Source organism: Dermacentor silvarum, chromosome 4 (genome assembly GCF_013339745.2).
Source record: "Dermacentor silvarum isolate Dsil-2018 chromosome 4, BIME_Dsil_1.4, whole genome shotgun sequence".
In the NCBI taxonomy this organism is placed as follows: Eukaryota; Metazoa; Arthropoda; class Arachnida; order Ixodida; family Ixodidae; genus Dermacentor; species Dermacentor silvarum.
Genome location: NC_051157.2, coordinates 135,344,125 through 135,370,899, shown reverse-complemented (window position 1 = coordinate 135,370,899; position 26,775 = coordinate 135,344,125). Strand labels below are relative to the sequence as shown.

Sequence of the window (26,775 nt, the reverse complement as noted above, 5' to 3'; positions counted from 1 at the left end):
TTGCCACTACACTTTCATTAAAACGCAGCATCAGTAAAATTACATCTCTTTGCGCTTTGAACAGCGATATTGAATTGCGCTTTTAATAATAAATAGTTTGAGAACATTTAACATAACAAGCATGTGCCGTGAATTATGTGTTTTGTGGAATTTGTTTCTAGGCTGCACTCTCAAACTTCTGAAGAATAATCAATCATCGGCGTTAGAACTGCTATGAGCAACCTTAGTATTCGATAGTGTTACAATGTTTATTTATTATTTATTTAAAGACACCTTACAGGCCCCTAGAGGCATTGTGTAAGGGCGGAGAGGACAATAAAAAATTACGACTTATACAATAGTTAGAATAGGTATTTGAATACATATACAAGAAATGTAGGGTAAAGAAATGGGCTAATATAGTAATATAATGTTACTATATGACCCAGGAGACAAACCGAACGCTTTGGACGCGACAACTCATTCAACTAACCAATATAACCCACATATACGGCATGAATAAGCACATATGACACATATAACTATATATGTGAGATATGTGAGGAGCCCCACGGCTACGCTGACGGCGACGGCAAATATTCGCCTGGAGGGACCCGTTTAATTGCTATCGCAACAAAATAGCCTTTTTCTCGAGATTTCAGACCAACCCTTCAGGGCCTTCCGTCAGCTTTACGTCACGGAATCTTGTGTCACAGTTATCGTCAGCCTGAGCCATAGTTTGTGCCAGATATCGGGGAGGCTCACATGGTGCCCTCAAAAAAGGGCCGCAACGTCGGGTTTCAGAAGAGAATAGCTCTATGATACAACAAAGGGTAACGACTTGCTATATGACACCCGAGTTGGCTGCCTAAAGAAAAAAGCGCACAGCAGCAATCATTTCCAACAGGATAAGGAATGTGTCAGCTGCAGCAAAATCTTGATACTTTTGCTGATTGTAATAAAATACCAAGATATTCACCCGGCAAAAACCGCAAGGAACGTCCACCCTTTAGAAGCGCTGGGACTGAAAGCTGACGGGAGCTTTAACTGGTCAGCGGTCGTGATAAGCGATAGACGTTTAGAGTATTGTTGGAATGAAGCAGGGAAGGAATGCAACCAGATTCTTTACACACATAGATAACTTTACAATAAAGCGATGCATGTTCTCTGACGAAAAAAAAGACAAATTAGAGATAGGCAAAAATTCTAGAGTGCACTAGTAAACTCAGATTAGCTCACGTATGTTAGAATATTTGTAGCCGCTCCGATTCAAAAGGGATGCCATGAAGGTCGTCATCAGCCGCATCTGCGTTTATTACTGCCATTGTTTGGAGGCCGATATGCAGGACGAGTGGCGGCCACGCACAGTATTTATACTGATGGTTAACGGCACACCGCAATGTGTTTAGTAAAACATGGAAAAATAAAAGTAGAAGCAGGTGCTGTTCCTAGTTGTAGATGCATTACAGACTGAGGGTTTCCGGGCTTATTCGGTTAAAAATCACAGAGGATTGGGCTACATCAAGACGATTCGTCATTAAGCGTGAAATGCTACAAATGAGAAGCTAAGCCAGCAAGCACTGCGCTAAAAACGAAAAAGGACCTTGATCACATTATATTAAAGGGGTATCGCCATCAGGCTTTGCTTCAATATGTTACTGTGTATATCCTAGGTGATGATGTGGCATCAGCTTTCACAACTTTGCATGCGTATTTGGAACATAAGTAAGCATACATGTATTGAGCAGATTTAACTCGAGGAAAGAAACAACAAATGTAGGACAGATGTACTTCGCGCTGCAGAACTGTTAGAGCGGAGCTATCACCTCACAAGTGAGGCCAATATAATATTGCAACGAGCTCGCCATTACTACTACGCGAAGACTTGCAAACATGCATATATCCGAGGGTCAGTGGAACTGACAGTATTGTTGCTGTGACCAGCGAACTGTACAACGCCATATGTTTTTATATTGTAGAAATAAGATAATAACGCACGGAGAAAAAGACGGCAAATTGAAATTCATGACTGTAGCCTTGTCACTCAAACCATGTTAAAACCGACTCTAGTTTTTTAACCACATACTCTTCACTTGCCCTCTTACGCCTCCGTATGTCATGAGTAGAGTTATGTCGTAGGTGTAAGCATAAAATGGTTGCCCGAATGTACATTGCATGTAAAAATTCTTCAAACGATATATTCATGGCGTAGAGTAGGATAGCGTTACTGAAATATCCCAGCTTTCCTGGCTAACCACAATGTCACTGATCAGTGTTTTATGCGCACGAGTTCACTAGGGCAATCAAGCAATATGAGGCGGAGAATGGGTGCGCGCCACTCTGGAAACAGCTGAGGATGAAAATACATACGATCATACCGCAGTTGTGACGACACAAGCTGCCTATGATGCCTCGAGCTTTAAGCCATTATGGTCGCCAAAAAAGAACAACAAACTAACGTTCCAGTAAAAGCAGCAGCCGCCACTCACTATAGTTCGACTGAAAGCTCGGGCGCACCACGACGGCATAGCCCAAGCCCTACAAGACTGTATGTTAGCCATAAACACAAAAATGCTTCAGTAACTGCATCTATAGTATTTTTTATGTTCACATGCGATTGACTTAGACGAAGTTCATTTCACGGCACCTTTAAAACACCCTGCTCTATTTGCGCCCATTATTTTTTTAACGTGTTTGTGATTTTCAAACGCAAAGACACAAATGCCGGCAAGCCCCACGTGACCCAATATGATCGCGCCAATGACGAGGCGCACGCCTACAGCCGCTGAGCTGCTTCTATTGCCATCACACTTCTCTTCGCTACTTGACCTGAGGGGCTTCTTACTTTACCAATCGACTTCTGCGCATCCTTTGTTCTGCTCCTGGCTCCACACCAGCACCCTCTGCCAACTGAAGTTCTGTGTCAATACCACCCGCCAAGACTTTCGCGTTTCTTCCACAAAGCTATCGCTATAAAAAAGAACACGACAACCTATATAGTAAACACTGTCTCGGCCAGCAATATTCCAAACACCTACCTTCCAGTGCTTTTTTTATATACTTGGCGCTTAAGGAACCATATTTGATCCCTGCTTTATAAAGCGTTTACCTATCATGCAAGCATCACACTTCAAACGGAAATGTTTTCGTCAGTTCTTCTGATCACGAGCTGCCATCTTGACGTGTGCAATGGTAAAAGTTGTTCCTGAAGGGTTTGTGTGAGACCGCACCGAAGATGTCTCTCCATCTGCAGCATAAAAACAATATGGGCGTTTTTATTAGAGAAAGAGATTTTCCCCAAAGGGAATGTAGTAAAAATAGAACAAGTATGTCAGAAAAGTCATACAGCCCAGTGGAACGCCAATACTGCAACAGTGACTTCAGGCAGAATGATGAGAACTTGCACTGTGTGTGTTGTTTGTGTGTGTGTGTGTGTGTGTGTGTGTGAGTGTTTTTACGTGCTTCATTCTTGACTCAGTGCATGATTATTTTTTGTTTCTTTGTTCACGCTGTTAATGTCACATATATTTATCGTTCCGGTAACGCATGCTGTGATTGGTGGTTCGAATGTTGCCGATACAGCACGCTCGGACAAGTTAAAGACCGCACAAAGAGCGATAGAAATAATAACGTTAAGAGACAGGAAGAGAGTGGTATGAATCGGAGAGTAAACGGGGATAGCCGATATTCTAGTTGACATTAAAAGAAAGAAAAGGAGCTGGCAGGCAATGTAATGCGTACGATGGATAGCCGGTGGACCAATAGAGTTACAGAATGGATGCCAAGAGAAGGGAAGCGCAGTCGAGGACGACAGAAAATTAGGTGTGGTGATGAAGTTAAGAAATTTGCGGGCGCAAGTTGGAATCAGCTGGCGCAGGCCAGGGCTAACTGAAGATCGCAGGGAGGGGCCTTCGTCATGCAGTGGACATAAGTATAACCTCATGATGTTGATGATGATGATGACTATTCTTGATGCACCCCTACAACAAAGATTTCGAAACACGGGATCCGAGTAAACTATAAATTTCATCGCAGCCTGGACAAACTTCCTCGAACCGAAAGGTAGAGTTGATACTTCTGCGTACAATCATTAGATTCCTGAAATACATTTCACACTCTGTGGTGAATTGAAATTTAACTCATTCTTATTTTCTGTGCTCCGAAATCTTCTCAGGTCGGCTTTACCTCCCGTCAACTTCCCTGCATTTTTCGGAACAATTTATCATTCTCTCTAAGCAGAAATTAACCTCTGAGTTTTTATGAATTTATGGGAATTCACATCTTGGATGCCCCTAACTAAAACATCAATTATTAAGATCAAGTTTATCTTAAAATTACGTTTGTAAAGTAGCCCAATCACAGCTAATCACGTTCTGACTCATATTTCTTGGATGCCCAATGAGATATCTTAATTCGATTGGACATCCGTCCATGTCCGTTCTCAACTATTCAACACATATAATTTCAAAGATAATAAAGCAACCACAGCTGCACGAAAGGTATTTGTCATTTTACGGTGTTTCATCCTATGTATATCCTCATCATTATGCAAAAAAATTACTCAATCTCCTGCTAAAGGGAACCATGTGTGGATGCGAAGCAGCGTGGAGATGGTTATCTTGAGCGGGAGATGGTTGCGCGGCAGCGGCCCGAGTGCTCATCGCGGCGATGCACAGGAGAGAGAATGAGGCGCGCGCGCTCCGTCATTTTCATACCACGGAACTGCCGTGGCGCCCCCAGCGGAGTATGCAGCTGTCGCACCACCTGTCGTGCGCGCCGCTCCAGATTCCTAGAGCAGAGAAAGGGGGGAGCGTAGGAGAGGAAAGAAAGGGGGGAGCGTAGGAGAGGAGAGATAGAGGGAGAGGGGACGCGCATGCGCTGTGGGGGTGTGTCATGCTGGCGCCGCTCTGTAGAGGATTTCTAGAGAAGAGAAAGGGGGCGCGTAGAAGAGAGAGGGGGAGGGAGCGCGCCTGCGCCGTGGGGGTGTGGGACGCGGGCGCCGCTCCGTAGAGGATTGCTAGAGGAGAGAAAGGGGGAGCGAAGGAAAGGAGAGAGAGAGGGAGGGGACGCGCATGCGGTGTGGAGGTGTGGGACGCCGCGGGAGGGACGGACAAAGCCGCCGGCAAGAAATGCTTCGCATTTAAAAAGCTAGGCGTGGAAATCGAGGGCACTGTAATACATATATGTAGTAAATCGCTCACCTATAGAATGCTAGCGATTTTTTAATCTCCAGATGTACTGCAATCTATTGTTTATTTCCTTCGAGGCACGGATTGTACACTGCACATTGCTTGAGAAGACAGCTCGACTCAAAAGCTGTCCTTGCGCCATTCATTTGTGAAATCCATACTTTTGTTCATCGCTTCTGACACGCACGCAGGGGATGGCTGGTGCGCTTACGCGACGACAGAGCAACCAGGAAGCGGGCTTTCTGTTGCCCAACTCTCGAGTCAGGTGGAAGGACCTTTTTGCTTCACTGGCTGGTACCACCAGTCCGGAACGGAGGATGGCCCGGTCAAGTTCTATGCGGGCCGTCCTCCTGGCATGAGCAAGTTGTTCTACGCAACTCAGCGAGACATGGCTGGCCGGTGGCAGCGGGTGCGGTACTCTGAGAAGCGTGCTGGAAAATTTGAGGTTTGTGAAAGCGTGCACCTTTTCGTTTTGAATATTACAACTAATGATACTAATTTAATAATAATAATCAATCAATCAATCATTTATTTATCGTGCCCAGGAACAACCGTGAGGTCTAAGCGCTGGCGGACGTACACATAGAAAAAGAAATGCAGCAAATAATAATAATAATAATAATAATAATAATAATAATAATAATGCAATCAATCATTCACCATGCCCAAGACCAACGCTGAAGTCTGGGTGCTGGAGCACAGAAAAACAAAAGCAAGAAAGTCGCGAGCCAATCCACTCTGTGAAGGTGGATGACCAGCGAAGCTGTGTGGCACACGACGGAGAGCACACGACTTGCGTCGTCTTGCATGGCTAATGCTAGCGACTGGCATCTCGGGAACGATCTTCATCGGTGTTTGCCGCCGCCACCAACTGCATTCTCGCTTCTGTTCTCGCCGTTGATTACGCCTCCTGCGCTGGAGCTTGAGGTATATATTAGCGGCGCCTGGTGTCGGCAAGAAACGTTGGCTGGGTAGTACCAGGTTAGGTAGTAGTGAGCCCTGGCTGGGGCGAAGCACGTTTCTAGCCTGAGTTTTGCGTCCATTCGCATTTTTTCTGCCCTGTTGTGAGTGCGAAAAGGCTCGTCGCTTGTCACAGACCACGTTGTGAGCTGGCCGTAGCCCAGTTAGCCATACGTTCCGTATGCCGTGGGACGTAATGCCAGAGGCAGAAGGAATCGGCGACGCCGATCCAACCGAGAGACCTAGCTCAGCCTCGAAAAATCGTCATTGTCGTTACTGCTGCGTCGTGGGCTGCGACGAGCAAGAAGGCCTGAATACCAACATCAGATTCTACCATTTTCCTTCAAGGCCTCAAGCAGCGGAGCATCGGGCACGCTGGATAACTTCGCTACATCATTGAGAGCAGCGCAGGTTTGATAGTTAAATGTGTTCATCCTTGACCTCAAGCCAGCACCTTGAGGCAGAGCAGCAAGGCAGTATTGATTACAGCACATCGATGTTCGAGCGCTGTCATTAAAAGCTACATCAAGCGAGCAGCGCACGAGCTCGCGCTGCAGCACGATTCGCACGTGCGTTATTGCAAACTCATATGCATTGCATCAGTATTTTTATCAGTTGCTAAAGGAACCGATGGTGGCTACTACAGCGCCGACATGACTACCTGTTTAGCGGCATGCAGTCAACAGAGTTTGCCCAGAGGCCCACCACTTCGTGGCATGCTGAAAGCCCACTGCCGGCGCGGCGCGTACCGTCGTGTGCTCGAGCAGTTCGTACACATGATATCTGCTCATCGCTGCTGTGAATTCATTTAATGGAAGTATTTCCTCGTGTTTGTGTGCCTGAATCTAGCAGCGGGCAAACCTTACCTGAAGTTCAACTTCGTACGTGACTCGCTTAACTTGTGATTGACACCGCGTTCAAACTTCGCCGCTTACTTATTGAACGGCGTAGACGTACTTGGCGTTGCATAATTTCTTGCCTTTACGCGCAGCGTGCCACCCCTGAAAAAATCTTCGGCGTCCGATATTCGCGGCAGGCCGTGACACAACACAAGCGAAAGCGGCGGGTACATATTGTAAACGTGCTTTACGAAGCAGACGCCCGAGCTTGGTACTACCCAGCCCAGGGCAGAGGGCGCACTTTATGATGATGATGATGATTTATTGGCATCCCCTTTGAAACGGGGCGGCGACAAATAGTCACCTAGCCTGCTTGATTTAATCAGGTATACTATACATGTTCTTTATCTTGCATTTTTGTATACCTATCATTATTTTTCTTTTTCAAAAATTTACCTTGTACCGCTGCCTATGATTTTAAGAGATCAGGTCGCATCCATCTCTTCCCTACTTTTTTTCCACCAGTACTCTAATCGTCTCTTGCTGATCTCTACGGCTGATCTGTTTATGTTTCCTTCTACTTTAAACCCAAGCGCTTCTGGGAGTTGCACGTTACCTACGGTTCTCGCTGGGTGGATCCCGTCGCATTCCATTAGGATGTGCTGAGTGGTCTCTGGATCTTTACTGCAGCATACACATATCTCATCTAATTCCGAATATTTGTTCCGATATGTTTTCGTCCTTAGGCAACCGGCTCGAGCCTCAAATAGCAAGGCACTGCCCTTTGTGTTATCGTACAGAGTTTCCCTTCTAATTTCTTTCTTCTCATTCTTGTAAATCTCCATTGTCCTTTTCGTTTCCATTCTTTGCATCCAATTCACGGTCTCTATTTCTCTCACTTTCTTTCTGATGACCCCTGGTTGTCTATTTACAGTTTCGATTATCCTGTACTTGGTTGCCAACTTCCTTGACCTCTTCCTCCATTCTGTGTCCACGCTTTTCATGTAGAGATACTTGTGCACTTTAGCTGCCCATTTATTTTCATCCATGTTCCTGAGCCTTTCTTCAAAACTAATTTTGCTTTGTGCTTCTCTGACTTCAAAAGAGGCCCAACCCATGTCTCCATGCACTGCCTCATTTGTCGTATTACCGTGTGCTCCCAAAGCCAACCGGCCTACTGATCTTTGGTTAACTTCCAAACCCGCCAATATATCCGATTTTATGCATATAATGGCATTTGCGAATGTTAGCGCTGGCACCATAACTCCTTTCCAGATTCCACGCACCACCTCATACTTATTGTGGCCCCACAGTGCTCTGTGTTTCATCAATGCTGCATTCCGCTTCCCCTTTATTTTCAGATTATCTTGGTGGTTGATTGAGTAATTCTTTCCTTCGTTTATGTGTACGCCGAGGTACTTATATTGCTTCACTATGGGTATTACTTGTTGTTGAATTGACACCACGAAGTTACTCGTGTGCTCATTAAAGATCATAATCCCTGATTTCTCTGTGCTAAACTTAAGGCCTAGATTTGTCGCTGCGTTCCCACAGATATTCGCAAGTATCTGTAAATCTTTTTTATTGTCCGCTAGTAGCACAATGTCGTCTGCGTACATCAGTCCAGGGATCTTCTGTTGCACCATTTGTCCATTACGCATGTAGGATAAATCAAAACCTAATTCGCTGTTTTCCAGTCGTCTTTCTATGCCCTTGACGTAAAGCGTGAACAACAATGGTGACAGAGGGCATCCTTGCTTCAATCCTTGGTGAATTCCCACCATTTCATTTCCTTTTCGGCCTTCCCATGCCACTTGTACTTGGTTGTCTCGATATATCTCCCTCAGCAGCTCCACGAAATCGTCATCTATGCCTTCGTATTGAAGAATATCCCACAACAATTCCCTGTCTACGTTGTCATAAGCTCCTTTAATATCTAGAAATGCTATCCATAAAGGTCTTTTCTGAGCTACTGAAATCTCTATGCACTGAGTTAGTACAAACATATTGTCTTCTAAGCGTCTGCCTGGCCTGAACCCATTCTGTAGTTCCCCCAATACACCGTTTTCCTCCACCCACTTCGACAGTTCTAATTTTATGGCTTGCATTGCCATTCTATATATCACCGACGTTACTGTAACTGGCCTGTACGAGCTCGTCTTATCCTTATCTCCTTTGCCTTTGTAGATAAGATTCATCTTGCTTTCACGCCATCCAACGGGAATATTCTTTGTTCTAATCACTTGCTCTATGGCATTAGTCAGCAGTGCCTTGCTTTTTGGACCGAGGTTTTTGATTAGCTGTATTGGGATTTCATCGGGTCCTGCTGCCGTGTTGTTAGGGACATTTTCTGCTGCCTTTTTCCAATAAAAGCTTTCTATGCTGAATTTTGATCTCTCAGGCCTCTCTGTTGTTGCTGGATCTGTTGTCTGAACTACGCTTTTTCTCGTACCGAAGTTATGCCTGATAACGTCTGTGATGTACCGCAGCGCATCATCGCCTTCATAGATGTTACCGTCTTCATCCCTTATAGCCGTTTGCGAGTTTCTAGTTGGAGCTCCGAGTGCTTTTATATGGTTCCAGAATCTTTTTGGGGCGCCTTTGTCTCTTTTGTGAATGTTATGCACCCAACGTTCACTTGCGCATTTAATTTTCTCTTGCACGAGCTCACTCGCAACCCTTTTCTTTTCTCGGTACGTATTCCATCTAAGGAGCACCTCTTCTTCTTGTAATCCCAACTTTTTGGCTTCTCGATGAACCCTAGATGCCTCTTTACGCTCCTCTATAGCTTGTTTAATTTCCTTGTTCCACCACTTACGTGGTTTCCTCTTTCCAATCCAACAATTGTATTGCCGTGTCCGCCTTATTTCATGCTGCATAACCTCCACCAGTTCCTTATATTCCCAGACTGCTGTAGGAAAAGCCTCAATTTTCTTCTCTATGTTGTTTGCGATCTCTGTTATTTGCTCGTCATTCATTTTTAAAAACTCTGAGGCTATTGGTTCATGTTCTGCGCTGGTATCTCTCCCAAACTTTAATGCTAAACGTCTATGATCGCTTCCCAGGCTATTTTTTCCATTTTCGTCTATTATCATTTGGTCCAGTTGTTCGTAGACCATTTCTGAGACTAAGGCGTAGTCGATACATGACTGCCTGTTTCCGCATTGCCACGTTACCTGTCCATGACACTTATTCTCCCTGTTAACTACTATAAGGTTCTGTTCATCACACAAATCCAGCACTAGAGAGCCGTTGTAATCAGTATATCCGTCTAAATCGTCCATGTGCGCGTTCATATCTCCCACTAATATCACCTGGCCCGAGTTACTGAACTCATTAATATCGCTTCTAATGCAATCGACCAATTCCTTATTTTTTTCCCTGCTATCACTACCTGTCCACAGGTAAGCTACTCCCAGCCACGTCTTTTTACCTTGCCATGTACCACTAATCCATAAATGCTCTTTACATGTCTCGTTTACCCTTCGCCACTTCAGACCTCGCCTAATTAGTACGCCTACGCCTCCGCCTTTCCTTGACCCGGTCATTCTGTTGCACCCTTCCCATACAAAGTTGTCAATAACAGGCGGCTGCTCCAAATCTCGTAGATGCGTTTCGGTCAAGGCGTACACACTAATCGCTTCATCATTCAGTTGCGTTTGAATTTCCAGCCATTTTTCCTGCTTACGACCACCCTGCATGTTAATGTAGCAAATTTTACCTTCTCTATTCTTATCCTTTCTGCGTCTTTTCCTGACTCCTGGTCGCCTAATTCTGCCATTTACTGGTGTTTCGCTATGTTCAATACTTAATCCTGCTTCCTGATTGCCTGGGGCCCGCCTAAAAAAGCTACAGCTCGTGCCGCGAATCGATTTCCGACCGGTGTTGCTACACTTTCACTAAAATGTATCCCGTCACGCACAAAAGCGCCTTCGCGGCCTGCTCGGTGCACTTCACGGTTGATGTCAATGACCGTAAAATTCATTGCTTTAGCTAGAGTCCAAATTTCCCTGTTTACTGCAAGAACTGCCCTTTCAATTCTATAACCCTGCCTTTCTACCTCTGGCACCGTGCACACCGCGATTTGTACTTCTTTTGAAACATTCCGCAGGTCGGTGACCCCTTTGGCTATTTGCTTTGTGATTCCTGCTCCTCGTCCGTTCAGTACGTCAATCACTCCGCCCATTATCACCACTAGGTGTCTCTCCTCCATTGTGTCCCACATGCGTTCCTTGGCCTTCGCGATCACCTCTCTAATCGGCTTTCCCGGAAGCGCGCTAACCTGGACTCGTTCGTCTGCCCCTACCCTCTCTGCTATCGCCGGTTCTACTTTACGCATGTTGGAATCCCCAACAAAGACAACTCGACGCTTTCCTTCCCCCTCACCGCCGAAAGCTGCCCCCGAAGTCACAATGCCCTCCCCTCCTTTCTTATTCTTGCCCTTGGCTTTGTTTTCTTCCCCGGCCGCGTCAGTGGTATCCCCTTCGTGATTATCACTGACGTTTCCGCCACTGCTTCCCGGCGTGGCGGGTTCGGCTGTCTCTGCACTCGCATCGGAGCCAGCTCCGTTCGCGGTGCTCGCCTCGATGCGTTCATCATTGCTTTGCAGAATGGTGGCGCTCAGCTGGATTTCTGCGTTAGCTAGCTTTTCTTCTGCCTCCTTCCTCTGCTTCTGCTCGATTTGAAGTTCCTTTTCTAGCTTTCCAACCCGCTTAGCTAACTTATCCTTGTCTTGCTCTAGGCGGTCTAGCCGCGACCCTAGCACACACATCCTACAGATAAAATCTGCACCATTCGCTTCGCGTGCTGATTTAAACCGCGTTTCTTCCAGCGCGTAGGAACGCTCGCACTCAGAACAACGCACGCGTGGGTTCCCCCTAGTACCAACCATCATCTCGTACTAACAAGGCGTAGATGTGGAAAAGAAAAAAAAATTTCTTTACCTACTTTATCTAAGCGAGAAGACCAAGAAAGTGAGAAAGCATTAAAATAATTTATAAAGATTGTTTGGCTAAGCTAACCCTCCTAAAAAAACCAAAAAGTGAAATATAGAATAACAAAACTTATCTCTTTGGCACGCTGCTCCTGCTGCGCTGAAATGGCACCTCGACTCGACACGTCCGCTCCCGTCGGCTTCACTCGTGGCTCCCGTCGGCTTCACTCGCTGTTCACTTTAGCCCCATTTTCGCAGCGCCCCCTGGGCAAAGCAGGAGCTCTATTCGCAGGCGCGGTGCTCCTCGGGAGTGCGCACTATACGCGGCCTCCCCATTACGACGAGAGAAATGAAATTCAAAATGGAGAACGGCAGCTTGTCTTGCCGCCAACGAATGACGGTGCCGCCGACCCGGGAGAGCGGAAGGAAACTATAGTTTCCTCGTAGGAGGAAACTATAGCTCGTGCGTGCCTATAGGCACGCACGAGCTTGGAACGACGAAGAGCGGTGTGAACGTAGACATGGCCGACGCGGGCCGCACAGCCGTAAATCTTGGAGAAAAGTTTATTGTCTAGCAGAGTCTACTGGTCTTGGAAATGGGGGCTACTGATAACTAATTTACTCAAAATAACTATCAAAGTGATGAGACGTATAAGGTTTTGCTTAGAATGAAGCAATATTACATCAAATTCAGCACCTGAGTTTTTGCTTACGGAGTTGAAAGATACACGCGATCCTAGCCATAAAATAACACTGTAAAAATAACATGATAAATAGCTACATGATGAACCATATTACAGCAACAGCGCGCGATTACGATACGGAAAAGATGTACCTAGGAAGAGAGAAACTATGCGAAGTCAGGACAGGAGAGCAGGCTGAAGAGAAAGTGCGAAACTCGGAACAGAAAAAAGACAACACGCTTAGAAATATATTAAAATGAAGAAAATGATAGTTGTGAAGATTTTGCATTTTGTTGAGAGGCGCGTCTTCAAAAAGCGGCGGAAACTTGGAAGGCCCAATGTCTTCTGGTAGTCCTCTGCGCAAGCCGCAATGAAACAGAAGCTAGCAGATCAGAACTTGTAATACCTCCAGGAATGCTTTTTTATAAAACTGAAGACGTTGGTACGTCTATGTCTGCAGCTAAGTGATAGAAAGTGTACGACGATTATTCAGGCTGGAAAAGCCACAAAACGACGTTTTTATGTACTTATAACATTTTTTCTGCACACGTTCAGTGAAAGCACTATATGAATTGCTTGTGCCATTCCACTCCACTGAGGCATATTCAACTATTGAGAGAGAGTTGGATGCAAACAATTTTAAGAAGGGAAGTGGCGTACGGAAGTCTCGTGGAAGTCAGCAGAAGAAACCGAACGAGTGCAGGCTTCGTGACGCTACGCGTTTAAAGTGGGCGGAGGAGCTTAACCTGTTATAAAAAAACATAAGCGAGGTCGCTTGTTTCAACAACTCTCGTCAATACCACAAGATTCACAGAATGGAAGACGATATTATGTGTTTTACGTGAATGTGACAGAATTCTGGTTTTCGATGAACTTAGAGTCAGCCCGTTTAACTTGCACCATTCAGAGAACGAGGTAAGATCGGGTGGCAGAGTGCGTCAGTCCTCGATACTGTGTATCTCCTTGAAAATTTTCATGTCGTCAGCGTGAAGAAGTGAAAACTGCTAGATAGTGGGGGGGGGGGGGGGGGGAAGTCATCGGTGAAAATAAGAGGAAAAACAGACCTAACCTTGAACCTTGGGGCACAGCCATTAGATACCGTAAAAACAAAAGATTGATCATTGACCCTCACGAAGCGGTACCTATCGACGAGATAGCTGCGTAGTAGAGGTACAAGAGCAGCTTCGGCACCGCGGTCTGCAAGCTTCTCGAGCAGTAGGGGATGAGTGACTACATCAAATGCTTTACTGTGGTCGCATTACATGGTACCAACTTGCGCTTCTGCGTGAGAGGCGCGGAAACCTACATCATAAAGTTGACAAGGTTGGTGGTCATTGAGCAGCTAGAAAAAAAATATTGTTGGTTTGGAAAAATTTTTTCCCACAGAGTGGCTAATTCAAAAAGCTTTGGAAATGCAGAGTGAAGAGAAATCGGCCGATTGTTTGCGACATCCGTTTTGGTGCCGGATTCAAAGAAAGTAAAAACCCGAGCGGTTTTCCAAGCATGCGGGAAAGTGGAATTATTCAACCAGGTAATAAATATAGGTGTCAAAACAGGGGCAAGGATACTGCCAGGTGTTTTCATAATGGCGGTGGGGGTGCCATCTGGGCCGCAGGACAAACTTGACCTCAGTCGCCCGAGGCATTCGGTGATGAGATTCTCGTCAAACATTATGAAGCTGGAACTTCCACCAGAAGGGCGCGGCCGGTGGACAGTGGGATCAGGTGACGGCCTATATAAACAGGGAAGTTTAACAGAGAAGGAATCAGCAAGTCCTTGTACTTCTTCAACACAGGAATCTAAAGACGAATACAATCTTCACGTTTACTAGAGTGTCCCCAAAAGTACGCCGGCCACTTAAAGGCGCTGTTGTCTATTATGACTCAATGTGAGACATGATACCGCGAGAGGGGCGGCAGTAGCAACCGCAAGAGCCGGAATTCCCCTATCCATTTATTTAGGCTCAGGAGGTTTGGATTTTCTATTTCTTTGTCTTTGGCTTTAAGCTTGCGAGCAATTTTAGGTTCCGTAGAGAACCAATGCGGAAATTTACCTCCTTTGGGCTTGTACACTGTGGTATGTAGTTATGTATACTATCCTGAGCGAGTACAGGGTCGTTCACTCTTAGTACGAACACGGCGCAAGCTGGCCGCGCTCCGCAGAGCGCCAGCGCACACGACGCGGCCGCGCATTGAAGCTAAGTGGCGCAGGCGCATGGGGAATAAAAGGCGGGGCTTCGTGTCGTCTGCTAAAACACGCCGTGCTCCGGCGCTTTAGCAGATGACACAGGACACCAAGCCCCACCTGCAAGCCCTTGTGCGCCTGCGCCGGTTAGCTTCGATGCGCGGCCACGCCGTGTGCGCTGGCGCTCCGCGGAGCGCGGCCACGCTGCGCCATGTTCGTACTATGAGTGGACGACCCTGTACGTGTTCATCGATGTCGCATATACTAGTCACGAGAGACCAACCAATTTCTTTAAAGAAGAACTTTAAATGGCCGACCTACTCACTATATTTGAAAACATAATAGCGGATCGTTGTTTCATCATATTTACATGAATGCACACAGTGTCACGAGAAAGCATTACCTGATAAACAAACTGTTGATAATCATAATTACAGATACCATGGCTCAATGCTGCCAACATAATATACGTGGGGACATTAACTTTACCAGTTACTACTGAACGCCATGAATAGTCACTACGAAACACGCTGTTCAGATTTGCAGAGTGGTCTTCGAAATAATACTTTTCCCTGAGAAGTGAACAAGGACGAACACTTCATCACGATGACGCACCAGTCCTGTGTAATATCACATTCATCAAAAACTTCTTGCTGCGGCACAAAACAGACATTTCTGACCTCAAGATATAGCTTTATTTAGGACAGGAAACTAGCATCTCCCGGTAAAACTGTATCAAGCATTCCTTGCATAGTTGAACCAGTGCGACACAAACGCAATCATGCAGCGCAGTTTCCAGTACGAGCCATGGCAAACTCCAGCACGAAACAGCACGTGTACACCATACACCAACGTGCCGCAGTGTCACAGCACTTAAACCAGCGCCTCGTCCAGTGTCACCCCGCTCATATCTATACCAATCCCATCGGTGTCCCAGTAACTCCCTGCAAGCGCCAGCGTCCCCAGTACGATCGAATGTCAAAAGGCAAGCTGGTTTTACATTGGAAGGCCCTGAAATACGCGTGTTTTCGCAATGGGGTAGTAACAGCGAACGACTATCATCACGCACCAAACTAGTGCAAGATATTAGGCCGAAAGACTTATATGTCTCATCGCACAATGAGCTTCAAAAACCTTGAAAAAAAACCCGTGTCGGTGCTTCTGAGAGAAAAAAAGTGTAAGAAGGTGTGGAAGAAGACGACGACGAACGCGCCAGCAGTGGCACGAGCGGGAGGGGCATTATGTGAACGCTGGCATGATGAGCGGCATCGGAGCCAGCTGTGGAAGAAGACGACAAACGCGCGAGCCGTGTCACGAGCCCGTCTCCGTCACCACGTGAATTAAGTAAGTGTTACACGTTGGTAAAACGTGAAGGCGAAAGCCTGATTGTACACTTGGCACACTTTTTGTCACGATTAAGATATGTTTAGGAAGAATTGTGGCAACTGTGTGCCAAGTGTGCAATCAGGCTTTCGCCGTCACGTTTTAAGAAAGTGTAGCACTTGATCAATCTTTACAATTGGTGTAGTGAGAATTTGGCTTTTATAGCGTTCTGCATCGTCAACGCATCACCGGTGTTATTGCTGCGGCACCATGTGCCCTAACTGGAAACTGAATCACGTTTATGGCTCGGAGCCGCCTCTGGAGTCCTAACAGCGTCAAAACAACCAGCTAAACTCAATACCAACAACTGAGCATAACTAATGCTTCGCCCTCTGTATGTGTTTAAGCGATAACGAATTTTACTAATTATTTCTGGACGTCAGGGAGAATAACGAGTAAGAGGAGCTGTATAGGCGCTGCCATGTAGATACGTGATCGCGGCTAGAGTGTCTATTACATGTAACGCCAGTAATCGTCGCAGTAATTCCCTGTATACGACGTGTACGCCCAAAGGGACTAACATGTCAAGTATCGTTTTAACATATTGTGTACCAAGCAATAGTTAAACTCTTTAATCCCGGCAAGAATCAGACAGTTTCTGCCGGACCTATATTCCGCTGCGCAACGATATTGCCTCTGTACATCTCGAACCTTTGGCAGAGCTCCAAGTTACTTGTGAAATAGAGTATAGTTTTGTTGAGGCCACAAAAACAACACCGATAGGAGCAGCCGACATTTCCCGATGTGGTGATTCAGCTACTCCGAATAAAACGCTTTCAGTTCATTTCCACATAGGTAACAATAACCTGCCTCTTTGAGAGACACTGAACAGGAACGTTTAAACAGGCCGCAGGGTCAGACAAGACTTCTGTTATTCTATTTGAAGCTTCTTGGCCTACACTAATGTCCGTTCAGTAAGAGAATGCCACATTTCGATTCTTTGATTTGGTACATAAATACCGGCGCCGACGATGCAAGCCATTCATTGATTTCGCAGTATTTTCTTTTACGTGTACCTTTTTTTTATTCAGTGGCCATGGTGCAGCAAACTCTTCATGTAGCTGCCACGGCCTGCTTTTGTTCACTCAGGAGCGCGCATCTTTCGCCTTCCCGTCAACTTCCCGGGTGCGAATCTTCGGCTTTTGGTACACGTCATATACAGTTAACCGTAAAGTGTATGGGATGCGATTTCCCCTGAAAATGTGAATCCCTACACTGTTACTACACGGAACTTATAATTCAATTAATCACTGTGTAGCCGGCGAAGACTAGTACATGCTGGAACGTTTAATTCGAGGCTGTGAGACCACGCTTCGCGAGAATTCAGCTTCTCAGCAGATCCTGCGTCCCGTAAACTTTTGAGGTTGACGGTACCTTGTTTTCCCGAAGTGTAATTCAGCAATATAGTTTAATATTTCATCGAGTGTCCCTTCAGTAGTTGCCATCATACGGCCAATCATTGTGGTTAAATTTCGAGCCGCGTATGCGTTATTCCTTTGGTGCAACATGAAAAATCTATGCGCTGAAATATAAAATATTTCAGCGCCTCGGAACGTGCAGATAAGCAACAACCATAAAACAACGTTTACGTGGTCATTTGTTCACATTTCTGAACTGATTTGTTGTCGCCTAAATATTTGCAGATAATGATTCGCCTGCACGTCGAACGTTTCCCCGAGAGAGGCGTCTTCGCGTTGGACGACCTAACCGTGCAAAGCGGAGAATGTGCTCCTGGTAAGTTGAATTATTTATTTATTTATTTACTTTTTATTTATTTACTTCTTTATTTATTTATTTATTTTCGCACTTTCGATCGGGGGAAGCCTTTTCAAGCATAAAGGACAACAACCTGCATAAATGCCAGCCGTTCTCTTGATGTTCCTGGAGTTATAGAGGGCGGTGATGGATGTTGGCAGGTGGTCAGAGTTCTCCGGGTATTAAAAGGTTACGGTACTTAAGTAAAGTCTTAATGAATGCAGAGCCATTCTTGTGTTGTACTGACGGAGGTGCCGCATATATATGAGCCGATAAGACAGCGAACCTGCGGTTGTGGCCCAGTTATGGTGTTGTGCTGCTGAGCTTGAGGTGGCAGGTTCAATGCCGGCCGCGATGGTCGCATTCCCGATGGGGAGAAATGCAAAAATACTCATCTACCGTGCATTGGATATACGTTAAAGAGACCCAGGTGCTCAAAATTAGCATCTCTCTCGCCCCCTGCTTTTCTTCTTGTTTGCCCTTTTGAGCGGAAATGTTAAACATACAGAAATATTCAGCACAAAATATTGCCTCGTTCTGTAGTACGGGACTTTACAGCAGGAAATCACGATGCAGTGAAATCCACCGTGAACATGAAACGATGAACTAAGCAAGAGCTCATAAAGCGGGGAACAAGTGAGACATTCGCCGAACGCTGAGAAATATTAAAATGCTGCTGCCAGGTTTCATCAAATAATGAAATTGAATTATGTGGTTTCACGTACAAACCAACGATCTGGTTGCGAAGTGGGGGACTCCGTAATAATTGTGACCACCTGGGAGTCTTTTGCGTGCACAAAATGCATGTAACAAAAGCGTTTTCTTTACATTCAGCCCCCATCGGAGCGCGGCCGCCGCGACCAGGGTTTAGCCCACGACCTCTTGCCTAACAGCACGACACCATAGCCCCTGAGCCACTGTGGCGGTTTGCCAGACCCGCCAGGCCAGTGAAGATTTACCGTGAGCGCAGACCACTGTGGACAGGCGTGGAGAAGTGGGAAATGCAGGGGGAAGGAGAAACGTCTCATTTGCTTCCCTTTGCCGAAATAGGGAGAGGGGAGACAAAAAATGTGGTTGATCCCTCTTATATAGGAATCGGTATAGAACACGAAAGTGAAACGTGTCTTCACAGAAGTAGTGTAATGTTTATTGCACAGTGATATATAATGTCTATTGGTGTTTTGTGGCTAAAGCGCCCTTAGGCGTTGATGCACCCACGCTGACGCCTGGTGGCACGTCTCCTCCATCACGACTACCAACGTCGATGACCATGAGCAACCGTCGTGCATATGGAAGCTGCACTACGCTGCACACGCTAGCACAACGCGAAAGACGAAGCACGTAACTGACACACTAATACAACGCGCAAGACAAAGCACGTAACTGAATCGTCACCGAGTCAAATCAGCGCGTACAGCACGTCGTAATTGCAGCCTCCGCGATCAACTTCAGAAACATTTTCAGAGCTAATTGCGGAGGCCACGCTCCGCTGTGCTGAGTACGGTGAACGCCACCTAGCGCGTTTCTAACGCGTGAGAGACAAAAAAGATGTGAACTTTGAAAACGGAGAAAGTGCGCCAGTGTTCGAGACGTTCAAATGAGTCACGTGAAGATAGGCAGCTCATTAACATCGACAGTGTATTCTACTTTGGCGACCATGCTCCGTGCTTTTTTCTTTTTTTTTTTCTTGCCATCGTCGTATATTTTCAAGCACCCCATCAGAAGTAGCAAGGCCTGATTTTATCATGACAGACAGGTTAAGCTTCCATTTACCTCTTAAACGTTAAGCATTAAACGCAAGATTAACAAGAGCCCTGACTGTCCGCTTTGATAAGAATTAGCCCTTGCGAGTTGCTCGACGTCGTGACAGAAATGAAGGACATAATCAGCCATTGCATAATTCTATCTCCAGCCGAGAACATAATAAGAGCAATATTTTATCTTAATTATCGAGATCAGCTATATAGCTTGATTCCAGGCTTCTAGAATGAGAAAAACGTCACCGAGCTGGAATTGTGCTTGTTTTTCACCATGTAAATGACGCCACAGCATAAGCGCTGGTGATGGGTTCTTTATGCTAAGCGTTCTCAATGCGCGATGGCGGTTTAGTAAAACATTGATCTCTCGGCCAGCTTACTTCACTTCTTCAGAGAGTTCGCACGTGCGCACAGGGCCTAGTTTATTTATCACGTATCACGTAACCTATCACGTATCCCACAAAGCTAGAACTCTCTAATGGCTTATCAGTGCAGTTCGCAGTGCTCTACTGGAACATTTATGAAGGTTTTCCAATGATGCTTGATGCTAATTTAAAGTTTACATGGAATTGCTTGTTTTTGTTTGTTGGTGTTGTTTTATATTTGGTAGCGTTCCATTTGGTAGCGTTCCAAAAGACGCGCCACAAATGTTAGAAATTTCTTGAATGTTATCGCCAAGTCTATAGCGAAAAAGTCGCCTGTGCTCAAACTACGCACGCGTATCGAGCATTGTAAGTTTTAGAATGTGCGCCCACGCCAGCGATTACTCTGCAATGTACGAAAAGGCGCCGGTATGAGATTTCTATGTTACGGTGTTCGTCTTTCGCGGAGCAAGTTCTCGCAAAAAAGGATTAAGGTACTAACCTCACGCCTGTTGAGTCCGGTGGACAAACGCGCGGATCATCAACTTCATCAATAAATCAACTTCATTTATCATCGCATTAACCTGGAGGAGCACGTAAGGCGTGCCGAGAGGCAAACCTCCCTAGTTTTTATCAAAAATCCTCTCTCTAGCTCTTTCTGTCTCTCTCTCTCTTGGTACTATAAGTTTGAGCTTGTTGAGTGTAGGGTTATAGAATATCCCAATTGTGTGCACTACAAAGAAAGAGGTATACCTTAGCAACAGCACTCCGATGGGACCTCTTGTTATATTATACGGAACGAAAAATTAAACGAAGAATATTTCAACACATGAAAGATGAATGTGCCGCTTTGTGGTATAGTATATCCTAATCAGTGCTCGTCTTAATAATTCGCGAAAGAGAAACATGCCGCACTTTCGCCCAAAATGTTAAGCATTGAGTGGGACACCGAAGAGACAAGCCCTTGACGTAAAAGTCGAAGTTTTAGAGACCTAATCAATTGCAGTAAACATTCGGTTACTAATAAATTGACAAGCGTGATGTCACGCAGGCACAGGCAAACTTGAATAGGTTTTACTCGATGACCGCGATTGAACTCTGTCACAACGCTGCCGTGACGAAAAGCGGCAGCAGCAGCGAGCGAACGTTTAGTTCAATCGCTATAGCATCAACGCGTGTCCGAAGCGTGAGAATACGCTACCTCCAGCACTAGGCACGCAAAAACACAGCGCACACGAAACCACAAGCTCTCGCAGCTCGCCGCGTTCCTTGGTTTGTTTTATTACTGTTTATCATCTTGTTTGTAACCTTCTGTCGATTTTGTTTCAGAGCCACCGAGCGGTTCCTGCGACTTCGACTGGGATGAAACGTGCGGATATAACCTGGGAAAGGGCAAAAAAATATGGCAGTATGCAGGCGTGCATCGACAGCCCTTCCACCGGGCAGACTATTCAACAAACACACATAGCGGTTAGAAAACTTCCTGTTAAAGCAATTTTTGAAAGAGTTTCTGATACACGAGAACAATTTTCTGTGGCAATGAAAAGGCAATTACGGAGAAAAATAATGCACAAGTATAAAAATTCTATTCAAAAATTAAGGCAGGAACCCTCCTTGTTGATTACCTATGTCATACGAAGCATTTGTTTAAGGTACAGACGACGCAAATATGTGCTTAGAGTGACGACGGTAGTATTACCACGGTAATGTGACGAGGATGGTGTTGTGACGACTACATTAGGACCATGGTATGAGAATGCTAGACAGAAGGCGATGGTACGAAGATGGTTTTATGATAGCGGCGTGACGACCACGGCATGAGGGCGACGTTGTGGCAAGGCCAACATGCCCGCTATGAGACGACGCCTGATTGACGTCGATGGCCTGGCGACGCTGTGACGTCAACGCGATGCCAAAGGCGGTGTAATGCCAATGTGATAACGATGTTGAAACGACCGCATGACTACAATAATATGACGATGACTCTATACCGTATCACGACGACGGCGTGTTGACAATGGCATGACATCAAAGGGATGACGAAGGTGGAATCATGATGACGTGACTTAAGGACAAAGACGTGACGACAATGGGTTGACGACAATGCAATCACTAGAAAAAATGACTACAATGGAACAACCACGACTGCATATCGATAAGGGCATGACGACGGTAGAATGATGACAAAGGCTCGAACATGGCGTGTTGACGACGATATAACAACGTAGTAGCAGCAACACACTCAAAACGACGGCAACATGTTGATGACATAACATCAAAAGGTTGATCACATTAGCATAAAGGCCATGAAATAACGAAGACAGAATGAAGACGAGAGCTTGACAACAATGACACGTTGGCTTTAGATCTCACCTCTGCACTCACGTGCATCACCTGCCGCCGTGGGCCACGATAATTCGCACTATATACAGCGTTTGTTCGCGCTATGCCCGGCGGATTTTCGAGCTTCCTTATTTCCGGAATCAGCCCACGTTTTTCGGTGAGAAAATTGACACGTAATTGACGTGACTTGGCTCTGACCTTGTCGTCGAGTGGGCAAAGATTTGTTTTGCATTTAAAGGTCCCACATTCTCATCCGCCTCTGTGTAAAGTGAGAAAGAGAAAACAAAACGCCTCATTTACAACAGCAAAATAAGACAAAAAAAAAAAACAACAACACACAGATGAGTGTTGAATTGGAACTATTTTTCTGTTTTTATCTCCCTCGTTTTGGGCAATAGCGGGAGCGTCGCACGTGCAAGGTTCGCTGATTCAGTATGTGTTTCAAGAAACCAAAAGTAATGTCGAAGGCTACATGAATAATAGGCTCAGTAACACATTAATAGAAGTTCGACCCCTGCGAGTTTCCTTTCATTGCCACGAAAAGTTGTTCGCTAGTACCTTGTCATTATTGTTGAGCGTGTCTTATCATTTCATGCTCTCTTCTTTAAAGCAAGTTACCATCATGGATAGGACGGCTAAGATTGCCAGCTCAGAAGGTGCACCGATTATGCGACGAAGCTTAGGCTGATGCGAAAGGAAATTATCAGTGGAACTGGAAATACGCTATGGTAATGTCACTTTATGGACAAAAGCCACGAAATTCTTAGAGCCCTCTATTAATATGGGATGGAGAGGAAGGATTCCTCGATTTACTAGACTAGGAAAAAATTCTGAGACACTAAAAAAGCAACAAACTTGTTCCACGTGTCTTTAAACAGTCTAAAAACACTACCCGTATCTGTTAGATACTAATGTCCTTCGTAGTCTACAAATGAGTTCTATATATCTATAATACCTAAAAACTGCTGCGGGACATAACGATATAAGTGCGTTATTATTGCCTACGTGTTCGTGATGGACGTAAAAATGAAATTATTTTCTTTACATCGCCTACTAAATCTTATAGGCAGGTTATCTAGTAGGTTGAGAATATAACCGTCTCCACTTTCTTCTTGTTCTTAAAAAGTATTTTTCTGACCTAAACACAAGAACTAAGGCGTAACAATGCGTGTTAAGTTGGCATTATGGTTCTCCATCTTTTATTTTGATGTCAACTCTGTCTTAGAAAAACAGTTCAGGTGTGAGTTTCGTCGCCTGTGACAACTCAAAGACTAGATAAAGTTGGTGTAATTTTCATGAAAGCTGACGTGCCATTTTCCGTACAGATACGCCTGCAACTGACGGACGCTACGTCCCTAATGATTATTATACGTAGTCTTTATAGAGTTATTTTTTACTCGTCCTTTGAATCTTACAAGTCCCACGAGATGCAGCTAAAGCAGTGAATGTTCCTGACGTAGGCCATAGCACTCAAGGCAGCAACAACAGGCATAGCAGGATAACGGAACAGAAGTGAACACCACAATAATGAAATCATAAACGGGCATGGTGTTACATTCTAAATAGTATGTCAAGAAAAAAAGGGAAGCAACGATTGCATGTGACACTGTTTCCACATTGTCAACTAAACAGGAAGTCCCATGCTCCTCATACGTGGTGTGGAAGACACAATACAAATGTAATGCGTCCTTACTCATACTTCGCACACGCTGGAATAAAACTAACAGAGCACAAGATCTCAAGGCAATGTGCAAGGGACCGCACAAAGCAATGCTATTTAGTCAAACTTGACCGAAAGAGGCATTCCCTTCACTTGTGGACGCATTGCTGTTTACATTAATATCTAAACTTTGGCGCAGTTAGTGCCGCAGGACACACTTCAATTCCGCCATGCGGAATTGAAGTTCTGTAAAAAGGGGGGGGGGTGAGGGGGAGCAGGGGAGGGACATCTTTTTAGTAGCTAACAGGGATAATGCTCTCACCGTCTAATTTTGCTTCACTTTCTCCAATCCTTTACATGTCAACACTGCACGCGCTTCGTCATAGTTGATGAGAAGGCAGAGCCATTGCCACAGCCGCAATATTGGTAACGTTCAGTACATGGTGGTCATGACATCGCGTCTGCTACTTGCGCTGCGCAAAAGCATGAACTTCGAAATTTATTTCCCTTACTCTAGGGAAGACATCGCTGTAGGTGAGACTTGGACACCCCACTCGAAGAACATCTTGTGTCTTCCTGCTGTGGACAGCTCCACGTACGAGCCGCGAATGCGCTGCTCGGACGTCATGGCTAGAGGTTTTCCAAAGACTTGAAGTTTGCTTTGGCGCAAAAACACAAAGCGAAATGGACCATCAACGTTCCGTTTAATCGATTTGGTGGTGGCACGAGGGCAGCGTTCTGCCTTCCGCTGTTGGCATAAGCCCTGTGCACACGCAAGCTATAAGCAGACGTGTTCCTAGTGAGATAATTTGCGTAGGGATTGGTCAGAGCAGAACGCAGAGTAACCATCAAGATAACGTTATATATTATTTTACTCGGCGCTGGCTAACGCCGACGGTTTTCCGTTATCTCATCTCATGCACCATCGAGTTGGGGCGCCTCCAACGCCACTAGCGGTGCCCCACATCACGCCATCCTTCTGAGACGCCTGGTAGCTGTCAAGGTGCTGTTTCTGAAGTTACCGGGTGCCCTAGTCGCGCCAACATGTCGCACTTTATATAGATAAAACAGTGTTCGAGGAGTTCAAGCCGAGCGCTATACCTTGACATCGTAGTCAATTCCGCCCTTCGGGCAAAATTGTCGTCTTTTATGAGCAATGTAATCATACCTAGCCTTATGGCTACATGTGGTCAGCCAATCTTCCTAAGTGTGATCACTTCACTATAATGTCGATGACGCTTGATCCAGCATTGCGCGACATTAAAATATTGTGTATGTCCCCATTTCCACGTTTGTTAAGTGTCATCGTTTTAGGCGCGAAAAGCATGTGGTAGAGTTTCTACAGCTCAGGTAGTATGTGTTCATATTCCTTTAAAGAGAGTTTAAGAGGAGGGGGCGTTTTTTTTTTTATAAGGTCCTTTTTCGTTCTGGGGCGATTACTGTAGAGGTGGGCGAATATGAACTTTACCGAATACGAATCGAGTGCGAATAGTAAGTATAGAATATTGATTCGCTTGTCGAACGCAGGCGCATATATTTGAACTAGAAGTACTTTTTTCGTTATAATTATGTGCCCTGCTTGCACGGGCTGGTTAACTCTCAGCGAAAAAGAATTAAAGCGGAAGGTCCCTAGTTGTATAAAAATCTCCGGGAATTGCCTTTTCATAGCTTTACAGCCTGGTTGCACAAACGCTTCACAAAAAAATATCCTGGACGAGTAGCTTAAAAAAAAAACGCTAAATACGTGGTGTCCTTGGAAAAGTCAGCAGTTGTGCAGCTACGGAAGGACTTGATTGCCGTATACGCGCCTGTAAACGAGCTCGTCGCAAGGTTTCGAGATTAAAGCGTAAAAGATACCTGCTACATGCGTAAACTTACAAAAACGCTAAATGACCGACTAAAAGTAAGAATAACAAATTGTCATGCATAGCGTTGCGGCAAAATCAAAACGAAGTAAGCTTGCATTACCGGTTTTGTTTCATCAGTAATTCGCAAGCGTTTGCCGCCTCACTTCTGATTTTTCGCGGTAATATGTTCAGCAGGCGGAGAACAGCAACCAGATTTAACATTCTGTTGTTGCTAAATAACTCGTTATATGTAATAAAGAATAAAAAAATACCGAAGAATACATTTTCGAATAAGAATAAATAGTGGGCAGTATTTGACGTATACGAAAACTCATATACTCGCCTACTCTCAGAGAAAAGGTGTCGATATAAAGGAGCATGCGGGTGCCTTCATGAAGGACGGTTCTTGAATAGTATACACTCTAATTTTGTACAATAATTTGACTCGCTTGATTTCCCTGCAGGTGGCTTGGTATATTTGCACGCGAAGAGTAACTACACAAGCGCTGAGCTGACGTCACCCAACACTTCCTGGCCGCAAGGGTCCACAATGCCTTCAGTTCTACTATTACATTGATCCTAACAGTCCACAACAACAGTACCTCCTACGTGTTGACGTGGAAGGTGAGTTTTATACGTCTTGTAACTCCACAAAAAATGGACGGATGACGCCGAAAAATAATTATTGAATATGTAGAACATGCTATGATGTTTACAAAAGAGAAGGCACATTGAAAGACCGCGCTTAACCACACAGCATAGCGTAACGTATGCATGTTGAGATCATGCACACGTGCTCGCGGTCTCAGGCTGACTCCCCGCCCTAAAATAAAAGAAAAAAAAGAAAGAAAAAACTAAACCACCCACTTTATCTTTACATGATCGGTGCCGCACTTACTGG

The 26,775-nt window shown here is 45.3% G+C and overlaps 1 protein-coding gene across 2 annotated transcripts in view; it reads left to right on the top strand.

Moving 5' to 3' along the window:
- The window catches only part of LOC119450645 (MAM and LDL-receptor class A domain-containing protein 2-like), a 137,871-nt gene that overhangs the window by 12,037 nt on the left and 99,059 nt on the right, over positions 1-26,775 (top strand). For both annotated transcript variants that reach the window (XM_049666102.1, XM_037714159.2), the window contains exons 3-6: positions 5,360-5,613; positions 17,794-17,884; positions 21,354-21,494; positions 26,339-26,498. The gene's annotated coding sequence lies outside the window, so the exon portion shown is untranslated. The remainder of the gene's footprint in view (positions 1-5,359; positions 5,614-17,793; positions 17,885-21,353; positions 21,495-26,338; positions 26,499-26,775) is intronic.